The sequence below is a fragment of the Aquarana catesbeiana genome, linkage group LG10 (genome assembly GCF_042186555.1).
Source record: "Aquarana catesbeiana isolate 2022-GZ linkage group LG10, ASM4218655v1, whole genome shotgun sequence".
Lineage (NCBI taxonomy): Eukaryota > Metazoa > Chordata > Amphibia > Anura > Ranidae > Aquarana > Aquarana catesbeiana.
The window spans coordinates 88,448,226-88,466,382 of NC_133333.1; the positions used below are offsets into that span (position 1 = coordinate 88,448,226).

Sequence of the window (18,157 nt, forward strand, 5' to 3'; positions counted from 1 at the left end):
CATTGGACCAATACGTTTACAATGCAGATGTGTCATACACACCCCCCTCTATGTCATGATTACGTCTGGAAAGATTGTACTTGCTTTGTAATTTTTCCATGTGACTACATGAAATAAAGCAACCGAAAGTTTTTAAGTGCAGCAACCCTTTGGACTCTTATATATGAGTCCAAAGGGTTGCTGCACTTAAAAACTTTCGAGTGCTTTATTTCATGTAGTCACATGGAAAAATTACAAAGCAAGTACAATCTTTCCAGACGTAATCATGACATTAAATGCCTATATAATGCAGATATGGATGGATTACGTTTCGGGCTAGTATGCTTGCGCCCTTCCTAAGATCCGTCAGAGCATATCTAACAGGTTTACTGCAATCAATCCTTTAAATACAAATTAGTGGTATACATCACATGTGGAAACAATATGGTTGATTGATTCAATTCATAGTATATTCATCACCTATGCAGATACGTGTTTTTTACACCATAGACAATTAGCGGCCGATATCCTTATCTCATCATTCTTATTCTCCAAATGTGTTATATGAACCTATGAAAAATACATACATAGATAGAATGAGCATACCCATATACAAACCTCCCTATTTCGAAACACATTTCTATGTTTTTTTCATTTTTATTATCCCTTATAAATCAATACTGTTAAATAAACAAATAAAGATCCAAATCAACATTTAAACCATATGGAGCAATAGTATTTAGAAAATGTATCCAATAAACTTCTCTTTTTCTCAGGGTTATTTCACGGTTACCCCCCCTCCTATTTTTCTCTATTCCCTCTAGGACCATATACTTTAATTGTGATGCATTATGTCCATATTCCACAAAATGTCTGGCTAATGGTAGTCGTGTTAGTTTGTCACGTATTGAATATATGTGTCTTGCTATCCTGTCTTTTACTTTTTGTGTAGTTTCTCCAACATACACTAAACCGCATGGGCACTTAATGGCATATATGACATATGATGATTGGCAAGTGTAATACCCACGTATAGGGATATTGAAGCCCCTATGTGGATGTGCAAAAACTTTTCCTTTTATCATGGAGTTGCATTGTATGCATGACAAACACGGATACGATCCAAGGTTTTTTTGTCCTAAAAAAGTTGGTTTAATAAATGTGGATGTGGGTTGGTCCGATTTTATTAATTAGTCGGTCCCGTATTGTTCTACCTTTCCTATATGAGGACATGGGGGGATTCCAGAATTCCTGTATCGTCGGATAACTAGTTCTTAAAAGGTTCCAATGTTTTTTAATTATCTTAGAGATGTTTTTAGAAAAAGGGTGGTATTGCATAATAAAGGGAATTCTCTTTGTTTCTCTATGGGTTGTTACATTATGGTCAGTATTGAGAGATTCCGTATCAACTAAGGTTTGGGGGTATCTTCTATTGATGAGTTTATTTTTCATTTCTTTGAGTCTCTGGTCACCGCACAGGGGATCACTCACGATCCGCTGTACCCTCAGCATTTGACTTTTTGGAATAGACGAGAAAACATTAGGGGAATGAAAGCTGTTAAAGTGTAATAACTGGTTACGATCTGTGGGGTTCACATACAGATCAGTACTAATCTGTGTGTTACTCAACTTCAATGTAGTGTCTAGAACAGAAATCCTGTCTTTACCAATTTCAATCTTAAATTTCAGGCCAGGTATTAAATAGTTAATATATTTATCGAACAGAAATAGGCTCTCCATGTTGTCATCCCATATAGCGAAAATATTGTCCACAAATCTATACCAACAATGGCAGTGTTGGAGAAATAGTTAATTCACATAAATAAAAGAGGTTTCTATCATATTCATAAATGCATTCACATATGGGGGTGCAACATTTGAGCCCATCGCTGCCCCATTTAGTTGCAAAAGAGTATCCTTGAAGAGAAAATAGTTTTCCTCAAGGACAATTCTCAGCAGTTCTAGAAGGAACAAGATCTGTTCAGTTTTATAGATACCTGATTGGGTTAACAGTCGTTGACATGCCTCTATTCCCAAACTATGAGGGATGATAGTAAACAGACTGGAGACGTCCCATGATATCAGGACGGAATCTGGTGACAACTTAATATCCTGAATTTTAGTCAAGAAATCTGTAGTGTCTTTGATATACGATTTGATATTTAACAATAATGGTGTTAGACATTTGTCCAAATATTGTGCTAAACGGGTTGTCACAGATTCCATACCCGATACAATGGGACGTCCCGGTTTTTTTTTTGGGTCTTTATGGATTTTTGGTAACGTATATAATACTGGTGTAACCGGATATTCACACACCAAAAATTCCATAGTTTCGTCATCAATAATTTTATCCTTAACCGCATTCATAAGGATTTTTTTAATTCTTTTTTGTACTCTAAAGACTGCACTAGAATCAAGTTTTCTATATGTAAGGGTGTCACCAAGATGTTTCATCACTTCATTTTCATACATGGGGGTGTCCATTACCACAATAGCTCCCCCATTGTCAACCGGTTTGATGGTGATATCGCGCCGGGCTGACAAGGAGTTTAATGCTGTAATCTCATCTTTATTCAAATTATGGGGTATATGATCTCTTTTATTCCTATCACACAAGAATTTCTTTATGTCATTTTCCACTTTGTCTATATACACCTCCACTGCAGCACATGATGTAGGGGGTACTTTAGTGCTTTTCAATTTTAAACCCATATTTTTAATTGATAATGTAAGTGATTCCTTATATGTGGTAATCAACCCACCTGAGAAATGTGCTTTAAATCTTAATTGTCTGTAAAATCTATACAAATCCTGCTTAAGTGCAAAATCATCCATTCTTTCTTTAGGGCAAAAGCCCAATCCCTTATTTAATACACTAAGTTTGGCTTCAGACAAAATAATGGAAGAAATGTTATGTACCAGGTTTTCTTCTAGTGTCTCTGTCGGTTCTGCCGTCTGGTAGTTACACCTCCCGTTGCGTCTTTTCTTGATTCTCCGGCCGCCCCTCCTGGTCCGAGTTCGGTCATGTTTGCTGGTAAAAAAGGAATAGTGGATGCGTTGTTTGATGATCCAGTAGATATGATAGATGAGTTGGAGCTAGCGAATTGTTTGCGCTGTATTTTCCTATGTCCTTTTGGGTGATGGCATATGGGATCCATCCAGTTATAGACACGATCACTTTTGTAGTCTTCCCGGTCCCGCTCAAGTTTTGTACGTTTGCGAAGCTGGACATTAGTATGAAATTTCTCCAATTTATCTTTGTTAGTTTTCTTAAATTCCATTAGTTCCTCTTGATTTGAACATTGTTGTAGTTGTTCTTCTAATTGGACAATCTCCTGCTGTACAAGAGTTCTTTCTTGTTGCAAAAATTGTACAATTAATGTCATGATATCAAAGGAACATTTATTTAGAATTTGTGCAAACTTGGTTTTGAAGTCCATATTTTGTGAAAATAAAGTTGGAATTAAACGAACTCTTAATCCTCTGGGGATCATTTGCATCTTATAGTATTCCGCTAGTGTTACCTCGTGTAAATCCATTGTAATAGCTCTCTGTGTAAGCTTCTCCATTTTCTTGATTAGTTGTATTGGGGATGACTGGGTTAGGAAATCTCTGGATCCCATAGTGTCTGTGAAGATCCTTGAGGCCTCAGTTTCAGAGAAAGAGTATAAGCCACTCGTTGCCATCCTTGTGATGATTCCACACAAAATAGCTGGTGCTCGTTCTCAAGGGAAGAATATATTCAAATCGTAGAGGAGAGCCGCACCCAGCTTACGATTCACTGCCAGCAATCAGGTCTTCCCACCGACCTTATATATAGAAAAAGAGTCCAAAGGGTTGCTGCACTTAAAAACAGGAATTCTGGAATCCCCCCATGTCCTCATATAGGAAAGGTAGAACAATACGGGACCGACTAATAAAATCGGACCAACCCACATCCACATTTATTAAACCAACTTTTTTAGGACAAAAAAACCTTGGATCGTATCCGTGTTTGTCATGCATACATTGCAACACCATAATAAAAGGAAAAGTTTTTGCACATCCACATAGGGGCTTCAATATCCCTATACGTGGGTATTACACTTGCCAATCATCATATGTCATATATGCCATTAAGTGCCCATGCGGTTTAGTGTATGTTGGAGAAACTACACAAAAAGTAAAAGACAGGATAGCAAGACACATATATTCAATACGTGACAAACTAACACGACTACCATTAGCCAGACATTTTGTGGAATATGGACATAATGCATCACAATTAAAGTATATGGTCCTAGAGGGAATAGAGAAAAATAGGAGGGGGGGGTAACCGTGAAATAACCCTGAGAAAAAGAGAAGTTTATTGGATACATTTTCTAAATACTATTGCTCCATATGGTTTAAATGTTGATTTGGATCTTTATTTGTTTATTTAACAGTATTGATTTATAAGGGATAATAAAAATGAAAAAACATAGAAATGTATTTTGAAATAGGGAGGTTTGTATATGGGTATGCTCATTCTATCTATGTATGTATTTTTCATAGGTTCATATAACACATTTGGAGAATAAGAATGATGAGATAAGGATATCGGCCGCTAATTGTCTATGGTGTAAAAAACACGTATCTGCATAGGTGATGAATATACTATGAATTGAATCAATTAACCATATTGTTTCCACATGTGATGTATACCACTAATTTGTATTTAAAGGATTGATTGCAGTAAACCTGTTAGATATGCTCTGACGGATCTTAGGAAGGGCGCAAGCATACTAGCCCGAAACGTAATCCATCCATATCTGCATTATATAGGCATTTAATGTCATGATTACGTCTGGAAAGATTGTACTTGCTTTGTAATTTTTCCATGTGACTACATGAAATAAAGCAACCGAAAGTTTTTAAGTGCAGCAACCCTTTGGACTCTTTATATATATATATATATATATATATATATATATATATATATATATATATGCCAATGTACAGATATTTGGGTGTTTATATCTGCATTGTAAACGTATTGGTCCAATGGGAGAATTGGTTTTGAACCCAATTTGAAATATTGCATAAATGTCACTATGTAGCCAATGGGTTGGTATTTGGGGCTCTGTATCTTTAAATTTCCACAGTAAAATCATACCCTATTGTAAGATATCATAGAGGGGGGTGTGTATGACACATCTGCATTGTAAACGTATTGGTCCAATGGAAGAATTTTTTTTTTTAACCCATTTAGAAGTATTGGAAAAATGTCACTATGTAGCCAATGGGTTGGTATTTGGGGCTCTGTATCTTTACATTTCCACAGTAAAATCATACCGTATTGTAAGATATCATAGAGGGGGGTGTGTATGACACATCTGCATTGTAAACGTATTGATCCAATGGGAGAATTTTTTTTTTAACCCAATTTGAAATATTGCAAAAATGTAACTTTGTAACCAATGGGTTGGTATTTGGGGCTCTGTATCGTTAAATTTCCACAGTAAATTCATACCGTATTGTAAGATATCATAGAGGGGGGTGTGTATGACACATCTGCATTGTAAACGTATTGGTCCAATCGAAGAATTTTTTTTTAACCCATTTAGAAGTATTGGAAAAATGTCACTATGTAGCCGATGGGTTGATATTTGGGGCTCTGTATCTTTAAATTTCCACAGTAAAATCATACCGTATTGTAAGATATCATAGAGGGGGGTGTGTATGACACATCTGCATTGTAAACGTATTGGTCCAATGGGAGAATTTTTTTTAACCCAATTTGAAATATTGCAAAAATGTCACTTTGTAATGGGTTGGTATTTGGGGCTCTGTATCTCTAAATATCCACAGTATAATCTTACCGTATTGTAAATGTTAGAGAGGGTGATGTATGTGTTACAACTATGTGTAATCATTATTTTATATATTACATTACATTATATTTATTTTTTCTGTGTTGAATATCCAACCAAAAAAACTTGTCTGATAGCATGACCACTGATTTGCAACTGTCTGATGGCTTGACTCCAGTATCCCCTCTGCGGATTGAACCCAACCTCACCCCCCTGTTCTTGTCTGGGTTACTTTCTACAAACCCCCCCCCCCTTCTCGTTCTGCCATCCCATCCCGTGTCCTGCTTGCCTGACCAGACCCCATTCCATCCCATCCCGTGTCCTGCTTACCTGACCAGACCCCATTCCATCCCATCCTGTGTCCTGCTTACCTGACCAGACCCCATTCCATCCCATCCCGTGTCCTGCTTACCTGACCAGACCCCATTCCATCCCATCCCGTGTCCTGCTTACCTGACCAGACCCCATTCCATCCCATCCCGTGTCCTGCTTACCTGACCAGACCCCATTCCATCCCATCCCGTGTCCTGTCAATTTTTATTTCAGTTGAATTATGTTATAAGGTGCCTGTTACTAACAAAGCTACAATCTAGAAAAAAAAAAATCTATCCAATCTATCTTATCCAAGACCTCATACACATTAGATTTTCTGCAGATTTTTGTCTTCAGATTTACCAAAACCATGTAGTGCAAGGGCCTGCCTGATTGCATACAAATTGAAACTCTTAAGGTTTGACCTCATATTATATGGTTTTGGTAAATCCAAAGACAAAAATCTGCAGAAAATCTAATAGTGTGTATGGGGTCTAAGTGTGTCAAAATGTGCTGTCAGATTGGCACCTACACTTCAGAGGAGGTTCATTCAGTGAAGTTTGTGCTTTAAAGCGGGGGTCCACCTATCTATCGTTTTTTTGGGGTTTTTTTGAGTTCATTCACAAACTTTTCTTCTCAGCATTACATACTCACATATTGTGTGTAATATGTCCGCCTCTGTCAGATTTCGTCGGAAAGAATAACTTATATTATTCACTGCAGGCGGTTTCCATCTTCATTGTGGGCATTTGAAGCCCACAAGCATTTATTTCCTGGATGCGGTGAATGCTGTGCTCCTAGCATTCACCGCTCGTTCCCGCGCATGCTCAGTGGCATCGCCGTAAGATTCAGGGTTGCCATCAGAGGTTTCCGAGATGTCTCGAGATGTAGTGATGACGGCGTTGCACACTGCATGCTGGGAAGCCTGAGACTAGCTGCCAGGAGACTGTGCGGAGTCTGGGAGAGGCTAGAAACACGCCTACTCGGCGATTTAAATTTTTTTAAACAGCATGTCAGCATCTAGGCAAGGAAGAGAATACATACAGATATTGTTCAAAATTTGGGTGGAACCCCGCTTTAAATCTTGGCTTTCCAAAGCAGTTAGATGCACCCACGCAGCATACAGGAACAGGAGCTTAAAAGGGAATCCTTTTGGCTAGCAGGGTAACCAGGCAACGCATTTCAACGTGCGACTCCTTTGTCAAGCCTGAAAGCTATTTCAGAATATATTGACATTCTATGTCAGTGTGCTAGGTTTTATCCTGGACTCTGAATTCTCATTTTGGCCCCACATCCGATCACTTTCCAAAGCTGCTGCCTCAACCTCCGCAACATCTCCAAAATACGCCCCATCCTAACCAATGAGACCACAAAGCTCCTAAATCACTCCCTGGTTATCTCTCACCTGGACTGCTGCAACTCCCTCCTCATTGGCCTACCTTTTAAATAGGCTATCCCCCTTCAGTTCGTCATGAATGATGCTGCCAGACTCATCCACCTTACAAACCGCTTAGTGATTGTTACCCCTCTCTGCCAATCCCTCCATTGGCTGCCATTCACCTAACAAATTAAATTTAAAAAACTAACAATAACTTACCATCCACAACTTGGCCCACAACTACATCACTAACCTAGTTTCAAATGCCAAGCAAATCATTCTCTTCGTCCCCCCTGTCACCTCCTCCCATACTCATCTCAAGCACTTCTCCTGAGCCTCTCCCATCCTTTGGAATTCAGTACCCCATTCTGTCAACTGTCTTCTACTCAAGCCACTTTCAGGTGATCCCTGAGAACTTTTCTCTTCAGAGAAGCCTATGTTGCCTCCACCTAACAACTGCACTTTTATTTCTCCAAGCGTCTTCCAGGACAGCCCATGAGACCTTGGGCTCTTCCTACCAGGACAGGAAACGCGTTACCCCCACTAGATAAAAGGGTGGTCCTCCAGGCCCATGTCAGTTATTTGTGTTTCCTCCGGACGGGGGGTAACATGTTCCTGGAACCTAGTCCCTAGGTCTCATGAGCAGGGGCTCTGTAGGGCTATTTGGGGCTTTTCACTAACCTCTCCTCTGTCAGAAGTAGCACTCCACTGGAGAGGTTGGCTGTGCTGCGGTCTCCTGTGTCTCAGTGCCTGAAGAGGGCCAGGACTGGCATGATGTCAGCTCCCATAGCGCTTTTCTTATGAAAGCAGCAGTATCCTCTCCTCACAGGCAGCGTGGCTAGTTGTGTGAGGAGAAGCAGGAAGCTGCGGCGCTCAAGTAGGGGGCGGAGCTTCTGCACTCCAAGCTGGCCCACAGGAAGTGCTGTGAGCAGGTCACTTCCCGGGGCATATGACGTCATCGCCGGGCGCAGGAGACGCCGGTTCCAGTCTCAAACGGCACGAACAGGAGACACTGGCCGCTGGTGTCTTCTGGTAAAAGCAGCCAGGCTGTAGAAAGCCAGAAAGGGGCAAGATGGATCAATCTGCAGTTCCTACACAGGCAGTCGATGCGCCCAACACCAGCACCTCACAGGTAAGCCTGAAGTGTTATGTCACTCTCTTGCTTTCCCTGCGAGTGTTCCCTCCCCCTCCCCTCTCTGTAGTAGTGGGTTAAGGGGACACATTTCCTCCCTCCGGCACATGGTGGTTCGGAGTGGCGGGGTGGCTGTGAGTCTCATTATGGGTCACTTATCTTTTTGTCTTACAGACCAAGACAAGACTCAAGCGCAGCCACCTAAAAAGAAATGTGCAGTGTGCGCAAACAAATTGAGCTCCTCGTGGAGCAAAGCCGTTTGTCGCAGATGTATAGATGGCCTTGTAAAGTATGACCCGGTTGACTCTTGTCAGAAAATGCTAACCTCTGTTAGGGACGAGCTTGCGTCCACCTTTAGTTCCTTTAGAACGCTTATTGACAAGCTCCAGACCCCAGCAGAGGGTCCATCCACACAGAGAGCTTCAGTCAGCACTCCGCAGCAGGCAGAGAGTGAAGACTCTGAGGCTGAGGTCAGATCTACCCGTTCTTCCCCTGAAGAATCGGGGTCAGATATAGAGCCCAGGGATAGAGAATCCACTCGAGGCTCGAGATTTAAGTTATCTGTAGAGCATGTGGATGACTTTAAAGGCTATCTTTACCACCCTTGAATTGAAAGAGGAGGAGGTTCAGTTATCCAAACACGATCTTATGTATAAAGGATTGCATAAGAAAAAACCTAGAGTTTTTCCAGTCCATAGTTCATTGGTTGATACTATTAAACTGGAATGGGATAACCCGGAGAGAAAGCCATTCTTCTCTAGTAACCTAAAAAGAAGGTTCCCTTTTGATGAGGACACTGCACAGCCGTGGAATAAAAAACCGAAGCTGGACGCACCTCTTTCAAAGGTTTCCAAAAATTCGGACCTAGCGTTCGATGATATGGGCACGCTTAAGGATCCGATGGACAAGAGAGGGGATATCCTTCTCCACAGAGCCTGGGACACAGCGGTTGGGAACCTGAAACCAGCTCTGGCCTCCACTTGTGTGGCCAGAAATCTGGAGGTTTGGTTAACTCAGATTCAGTCACACCTGTCAGCGGGTACCTCGAGAGAGCAGATTTTGAAGTCTTTTCCTCTCCTCTTTCAGGCTGCAGGTTTTTTGGCGGATTCTTCCGCAGAGTCGGTAAGAATGTCGGCCAGGACTTCGGCTTTAGTGAACTCGGCCAGGAGAAGCCTCTGGCTTAAAACCTGGTAAGGGGACCCAGCCTCTAAATTACGCCTTTGTGGGCTTCCCTTAACAGGCAATCATTTATTTGGCCCAGGACTGCAGGAGGCACTGTAACGCACGGTTGATAAGAAAAAGGCGTTTCCAGAGAAAAAGAGATTCCCGACAGCCAGAAAATTTTTCTTGTGGCCAAGGCAGGCAACAGAGTCCTAGAGAAAAGAACAGCAGGCCGAAAAAACACTGGACTAGGCACAAAGGCAGAGGCAAAGGGGGAGTGCTGTTTAACCCTCCTCAACAGCCCGCCAAGCCACAGTGACTTGTGTTCCCTGGTGGGAGGAAGATTGAGGGCCTTCATCCCATAATGGGCAGCAGTCACTTCGAGCCCCTTCATCCTGGACCTAGTGACCAACGGGTACAGACTGGAATTTGTTCACCAACCGCCAGAACGATTATTGGTCACCTTTCCTCCACAAGATCGAGAGAAAACGAGGGCACTGGGTCTCCAGATCGGAGACTTATTGGATCAAAAAGTCCTGATTCCTGTTCCACAGTCAGAGCAGGGCAAGGGATTCTATTCCCATGTATTTGTAGTCAAAAAGCCGGTGGGAAAGTTTTGACTTATCCTGAATCTCCGGACTTTAAACAAGTCCGTCAGGTACAAACATTTCCGGATGGAGATGGTTTTTACTATCAAAAACCTACTATACCCAAACTGCTTTATGGCCACGTTGGACTTAAGGGATGCCTATCTTCACATCCCTATCCATCCAGCCTTCCAAAAGTTTTTGAGATTGGCAGTGAAGACGAGTATGGGGACCCGACATGTTCAATTTCAAGCCCTCCCTTTTGGTCTTTCCTCAGCCCCACGCATCTTTACGAAAGTGTTGGGGGAAGCGCTGGCTCCGCTGAGGTTAAAGGAGATAACTGTTATCCCTTACTTGGACGACCTCCTGATAGTGGCAAAATCATACCAGAGGATGTTGGAGGATCTCCAGGCTGTACAGGACTTCTTACAGTCCCTAGGCTGGTTGATAAACAAAGAAAAATCGTCCTTAATCCCGGCCCAGAAAGTAACTTATCTGGGTTACGATTTTTGTTCAGTGAACCAAAGAGTTTTTCTTCCTCAGGAGAAGATTACCAAAGTGTTCCAGACTATGTCAGCATTGCAGACCAACCAGTCTGTCTCTCTGAGACAGGTGTCTAGGGCAGTGGGTCTTATGACCTCATGTTTTCCCGCAGTACCATGGGCGTGACTCCGTCAGCATCATTTACAAATGTTTCTATTAAGAAACTTGGACGGGGACGTAAGGTCCCTGGAGTCAAGGATCCGGCTTCCCACCAGGATAAAAAGAAGCCTGTGGTGGTGGAGAACTGGCCAGCACCTAACAGGAGGTCTCCCATGGTCCTTTCCCATATCCCGAAGAATTACCACGGTTGCGAGTTCCTGAGGATGGGGGGCCCACCTCAGCAATGCAGTGGCACAGGGAGAGTGGTCCTCAAAGGAGGCAAGGGCCTCATCCAATCAAAGAGAGCTGCTTGCAGTCCAGAGAACCCTGCAGTTTTTTCAGATGGAGATCAGGGGTCACAACCTCCAAATTCTGTCAGACAATATTGCGACAGTCGTGTACATCAACAAGCGGGGAGGCACGAGAAGCCGGATGTTTCAGTCCATTGCCCAGGAGATCCTTTCATGGGCAGAGGGGACTCTAGCTTCAATTTCGGCTGTACACCTGAAGGGGACAGGCAGATTATCTCAGCCATCACAGGATAGACTGAGACAACTGGTCCCTTCATCCCGAAGTCTTTGCAGACCTCACCAGGAGATGGGGTTATCCTGTAACGGATTTGTTCGCAAACCGAAACAACCGCAAGACGGAAATATTCTTTTCCATGAACCCGGCAGCCTTCCCGCCAATCGGACTGATCCCAGAAGTCCTCCAGAAGTTCCTGCTAGAGGAGACTGATCTCATTCTAATCGCCCCATTTTGGCCCAAGAGGCCGTGGTTTTCCCTGCTACAGTCTCTGGTTTCGGAGCATCCGCGGAGTCTTCCGAAAAGAGAAGACTTATTATTGCAAGGTCCAGTATCACACCCTCAGGTGGTTTCCTTAAACTTGACGGCCTGGTATCTGAAGAAAAGATACTGAGCGCCCAGGGGTTCTCTGACAAGGTAGTCAAGACTCTCGTTAATTGTAGGAAGCCTATTACTAGAGCCATATATTCCAAAGTTTGGAAAAGGTTTAACTCATGGTTATCTGAAAATGAAAGATTAACTCATGATATTCCGTCTGTTTTGGAATTTTTCCAAGAGGGTGTCAACAAAGGTCTTTCTGTTAGTACCTTCGGCAGCTATTAGTGTGTTCCTCCAGTTTTCTCTCCTGGAAAATCCCACTATAGCCAGATTTTTCAAATCTATCTCTAGGGCCAGACCAGTAGTGGTGAGAAGTTGTCCAACTTGGGATCTGTCCCTAGTACTTAAAACTCTGGTAGAATTTCCGTTTGAGCATCTGGGAAGTATTTCAGTTAAGTTACTTACATTTAAGACTGTGTTCCTTATAGCTGTTACCTCAGCTCGTAGGGTAAGTGAGTTGCAGGCCCTATCAGTAAGGGAGCCCTTCCTCACGATTTTTGAGGATCGAGTTGTTTTGCGAACCGATCCAGGTTTTTTGCCCAAGGTGGCAAGTACATTCCACCGATCTCAGGACATTGTACTGCCAACCTTTTGTAGTTCACCCCAGAGCGACCTAGAAAGAATTTAGTTTTCTAGATGTAAGAAGGATTCTCTTAGTATATCTTGAGGTCACCAAGACCTTTAGGAAAACCGATGCCTTATTTGTCCTCTTTTCTGGAGTTCACAAGGGGAATAGTGCATCTAAAGCCACATTGGCTAGATGGATAAAGCAAGCCATCTCGGAAGCTTACAAAATTAGGGAGGTTCCTACACCTTTTGTTACTGCGCACTCAACTAGTCTTGGGCTGAGAGGGCTGGTGCCTCACCGGAACAAATTTGCAGGGCTGCCACATGGTCCAGTTACTCAACCTTCATAAAACATTATCGCCTGGATCTCCTTTCAGCTCAGGAGCAGGCATTTGGTCGTAAGGTCCTTCAGGCAGTTGTCCCTCCCTAGACTGGTAAGTTCTGGCTCATCGTTTCATGGGCTGTCCTGGAAGATGCTTGGAGAAAAGCTGAGTTAGACTTACCGTTAACTCCTTTTCTGAGAGTCTTCCAGGACAGCCGGATTCCCACCCTGTTTTGTCTGAAGTTATGTGTATTATGCATATGTTTTGCAGGGTCCTACGGTTCTTGAGAAGACCTGGGCCTGGAGGACCGCCCTTTTATTTGGTGGGGGTAACTTGTTTCCTGTCCTGGTAGGAGGAGCCCAAGGTCTCATGGGCTGTCCTGGAAGACTCTCAGAAAAGGAGTTACCGGTAAGTCTAACTCAGCTTTTTCTCCATCAGCTCATCCCCCACAGTTATTACCTTTTGTATCACTTGACTATCCCTTTTTAGATTGTAAGCTCTAATGAGCAGGGTCTTCTGATTCCTTCTGTAACTGTACTGTTTGCCCTAATTCAAAGCGCTGTGCAAACTGTTGGCGCTATATGAATCCTGTATAATAATAATAATCCTAAATGGCCACAAATCAATGGCCTTATGTATTGGAAAATAGTGATCGTTTTGTTTAAAACAAAAATGAACCCTAACTTCTAATGAGTAATCAATAAAAAGACCCTTTTTTGGTATTGAAAAAGTAAAAGCCATTAAGTTGAAAATCTGGAAAGGGATAGTTCTATCCAGTTCATAATTCCTCATTAACCACTTGACCTCTGGAAGATTTACCCCCCTTCATGACCAGGCCATTTTTTGTGATATGGCGCTGCTTTACTTTAACTGACAGTTGCGCGGTCATGCAACGCTGTATGCAAAATACATATATGTAATTTTTTTCTTACAAATAGAGCTTTCTTTTGGTGGTATTTTATCACCACTGGGTTTTTTATTTTTTTGCGATATAAAGAAAAAAAGGGCGACAATTTTGGGAAAAACTATTTTTTACTTTCTACTATAAAACATCTCCAAAAAAATTTAAAAAAATCCAATTTCTTCATAAATTTAGGAAAATATGTATGGGATAGAAGGCAGCAGATGTTTTTTTAAGTTTATATATAATAAATTTAGTCCAGACAAGCTATTTTAATTTTGAAATAAATTATATTTTATTGGATAAAATATTTCGGCCGTGGCTGTTTTTATTGGTTTAATACATTTCTAAAATATTTATAAATAACTTTATTATAACATTAACTTAAAATATAAATAAATAAAATCAACCTAGTCACTACGGCTCAGGCTGAATAAATCCTCACTTCTGAGTAAACAAAAACAATTTACTCCAAGGAAAGGATTGTACATCACATAAAAAAGCCGCAACAAGGGAGAGGGGGGTGGGGTGCTGTCCTCTTCTGTTTCTTCTGGCAACTGCCAACTGTCATAAATAATAGCCCCTATTTATATTTAAACATTCATTGGTGGGTTAAACTGACTAATCTTTAGTTAAATTTGAAAAATTGTATAAGATGTTATTGGATAATTAATGCTAATTTATGAAATTGTCTTAATTTCAAAACTATTTAAATAACATGTCGCTGCCTCAGATCCCATGAGGAAAGGGTGGGGGTGGGGAGGGGGGCTATAAAATAGGCATATTTTCCCCCCCTTTTTTCCTTTACATTCTGCTACATATTTTTGGTAAACAAATATCCCAAGTAGCGTATATCGATTGGTTTGCGTAAAAGTTATAGTGTCTACAAACTATGAGATGTATACTGGAATTATTATTTTTTTATTTTTGATACTAGTAATGGCAGCAATCAACAACTTATAGCGGGACTGCGATGCTGCAGCGGACAATCTGACACTTTGTGGGAACCAGTGATACTAATATAATGATCGAGGTAAAAATATGCACTGTCACTGTACTAATGACACTGCTTGGGAAAGGGTTAAACATCTAGGGCGATCAAAGAGTTAAATGTGTGCCTAACCAGTGTTTTTGTGTACTATGTGTGCTGTTTTTACTAAGGGATGTGATAGATTTTTTTCCCTCTATGATCAGTGGATGCCGGCGAACATCCATTGGCTGGCACCTGCTGATCAGCTTCTGCTGTGATTCTGCACAGAACGGTCGCCTGTAGCCTAAAATCTGCTATGGGGTGGTCGAGAAGTGGTTAATTTGTGGTGGTTTAGTACATCTATATATTCCCACTCTGTGAGATCACATTCAGGCTTGACATTCCAGAACGCTTTGCCAATCACACTACCTTGCTACCAGGGAAGGATTCCCTTTCAGTGGCGCCAATGTACAGCATGGATGAAGCTAGCTATCGGCTGCTGCTGTCAGTTGTTTTAGTGCCAGCACACTTTGCTTTATAAGTGATCTCTCCTTCTGTCTGCAGCATTGGAAAGTCAACATTTGAAGCATGGACTACATCAGGGATCCTCAAACTACGGCCCTCCAGCTGTTGCAGAACTACACTTCCCATGAGGCATTGTAAAACTCTGACATTCACAGACATGACTAGGCATGATGGGAATTGAAGTTCCTGAACAACTGGAGGGCCACAGTTTGAAGACCCCTGGACTACATGGACTGAACCCCCTCTGGCACCCTCCCAATTTTAGTGGATATTTGACAGCTCTACGAATACATTTTTACACGCTGATCCAATGCATTAGGTTGTAGCTGATTCTAAATGACTGTAACATATATGAACTTTTGTTGGTCTTTTATTTGACTTGTTGCTGCAGGATTGGTTTTGTGGTTTCATCTTACAGTATATACTCTTCCATGCATATGTGATCCTGAATGTGCCACTGTTTTGTTGTTACAGACACAGTGCTGGTCATTTAAGAGTTTTCGGCCAGGATAGTAAAAGCGTCCTCTCTTCATTAATAAAGCATAAATGCAAATATACTGTGGACCAGGGGTAGGCATCCTTGGCACTCCAGCTGTGGTGAACTACAATTCCCATCATGCCTCTGCCTCTAGGAGTTATGCCTGTGATTGTCAGGGTCTTGCAATGTCTCATAGAACTTGTAGTTTCACCACAGCTGGAGAGCTGAGGTTGCCTAACCCTGCTGTAGAATGTTCAGTTTAGAAACACACTTTCAGCGTAAAGTGACCCTGTCATGAGGACAGTGTGTGATTTCAATTGGCTGCACTACATATGGCAAAGTAGTTTATGGGACAGTTTGGCCTGTTGCTATTTGCATGTTTTTTACTGTGTGTTTTGCTGCATTTGTTGCTTGTTTTTCACACGGTAAAGTGTGTGTGTGTGTGTGTGTGTGTGTGTGTGTGTGTTTGGGGTGCCATTAACAAATAATGGCACCAAAAGTGAAACTAGTTTATTTTGGGTGAATAAAGGTGGCCATACACTATATACAATCTGTGTACAACCTCATTTAGGCCGGCCATGGACGGCCAAGGAACTGGCCAAAATTCGAACAGTGTGCGGGCAGGCTAAACGTACCAAGTTAATTGATCGATCAACTTGCCGCCCCGTCTGGGAGCAGATAATTGCAGGGCAGGAGTGATTCCCCTGTCAGCACTGTCTGCCAATGAGAGAATCGTGCGAATGGGTTGCAGGAAAGAAATTCGCACCGTCTATGGCCTGCGTTAGATTTACTAAAACTATATACTAGGACACCCCAATCTATCCAGTCTGTATCTAATCAGGCAGGCTCTTGCACTACATAGTTGATGGTAGATATAAAGAAGATTGTATAGTGTATGGTGAGCTTTACAGACTTCCAGGACACTTCTCCTGTTTACAGTACTACAGCAAGAAAATGATACAGAACAATCAATGGCTGTGTATTAATTGAGAACGGTATTCGTTGATTGTATGCAAATTCAAAGGTGGGTGGAAGCAATCTCCTGGAGGGGGAGGCAGGTGCAGGGTGTGTGATAATGAGGTTCAGCAGCTAAACTCCTTTCTGTATCTTAAGTTTTCCCAACCTAAGGCTGGGTTTCACACTAGTACCACAAAGCGCTTCAACATTGGCAGCACATGTCGCATGATGTATATGATCAATAATTCTCTGAGAGCTGTCTTAACTGGTCCGACTTTAAAAAAGGTTCCTGCACTACTTTGGTCTGACTTTGATCCTACTTCAGCCCATTGAATATCATTGAAGTCGGATCATCGTCTTAACTGATCTGACTTTGGCATGCAAATTGTGCTCTGAGGATCTTGAAGGGGAACCCCACGCCAAAATTTAAAAAAAAAACAAAAAACCAAAAAAAAAACGGCATACAGTTCCCCATTCAAACCATACCAGACCGAAGGGTATGAATTTTAATTGGGAATCCCCACGCCAAAAATAATGGTGTGGGGGTCCCCCCAAAATCCATACCAAAACCTTATCCGAGAACGCAGCTTGGCAGGTCAGGAAAGGGAGGGGGCGAACAAGCACCCCTCCTACTGGACCATACCAGGCCACATGCCCTCAACATGTGGACGTGGGTGATGGGGACAAGGGCCTCTTCCCGACTACCCTGGGCAGTGGTTGTGGGGGTCTGCATGCAGGGGGCTTATCGGAATCTGGAAGTCCCCTTTAATAAGGGGGCCCCCAGATCACAGCCCCCCACCCTATGTGAATAAGTATGAGGTACATTGTACTCATTCCCCCCCCCAAAAAAGTGTCCAAAAATAAAAACGGTACACAGGTTTTTGACAAAGTAATTTATTAAAGCAGCTCCGGCGTCTCTTCTCCTTAAGATTTCTTCTCCCTCCGGCGATGTCTTCATCCTCTGGTGGTTCTTCCTCCACTGATGTTTTCTTCCGCTGCCAGTTCTTCTCCCTCTCCCTCCCAGCTCACTCCCGCTGTAATGCTAGGTCCACCGTGTGCCATTACTTATATAGCCATGGGGCATGGCCACCCAGTGAAGTCATCTGGAGGCCCGACCACCTTGTGACCGCACCTCCCGTGGGGGTGAGTGTCCACTTACATTGTTGTTCCGACTATTTGTTCGAACTAAATAGTATTGAAGCCAGGATGGCATGATAGCCAGGGATCTGGAACTTTCATACTGTATTTTATAATATGCTCTTTGATTCTATATTATACCATAAAATACTTTGCTTTTTGTTACATTGGGGCTGATTTACTAAAACTGGAGAGTGAAAAATCTGATGTAGTTCTGCATAGAAACCAATCACTTTCCAGGTATTTTTTCTCAAAGCTAAGTTGAATAAGCTGAAGTTAGAAGCTGATTGGCTACCAGACACAGCTGTACCACATTTTGCACTCTCCTGTTTTAGAAAATCAATCCCATTATGTTAAATAAAAGATTGTTA

The 18,157-nt window shown here is 42.2% G+C and overlaps 1 protein-coding gene across 3 annotated transcripts in view; it reads left to right on the top strand.

Annotated features, from left to right (window-relative positions):
* Window positions 1-18,157, top strand: part of PCSK7 (proprotein convertase subtilisin/kexin type 7) — a 222,888-nt gene that overhangs the window by 1,952 nt on the left and 202,779 nt on the right. The window contains exon 2 of one of the 3 annotated variants that reach the window (XM_073602367.1): window positions 14,657-14,752. The exons of the other annotated variants lie outside the window; for them this stretch is intronic. The gene's annotated coding sequence lies outside the window, so the exon portion shown is untranslated. The remainder of the gene's footprint in view (window positions 1-14,656; window positions 14,753-18,157) is intronic. 3 annotated transcript variants of the gene reach the window in all.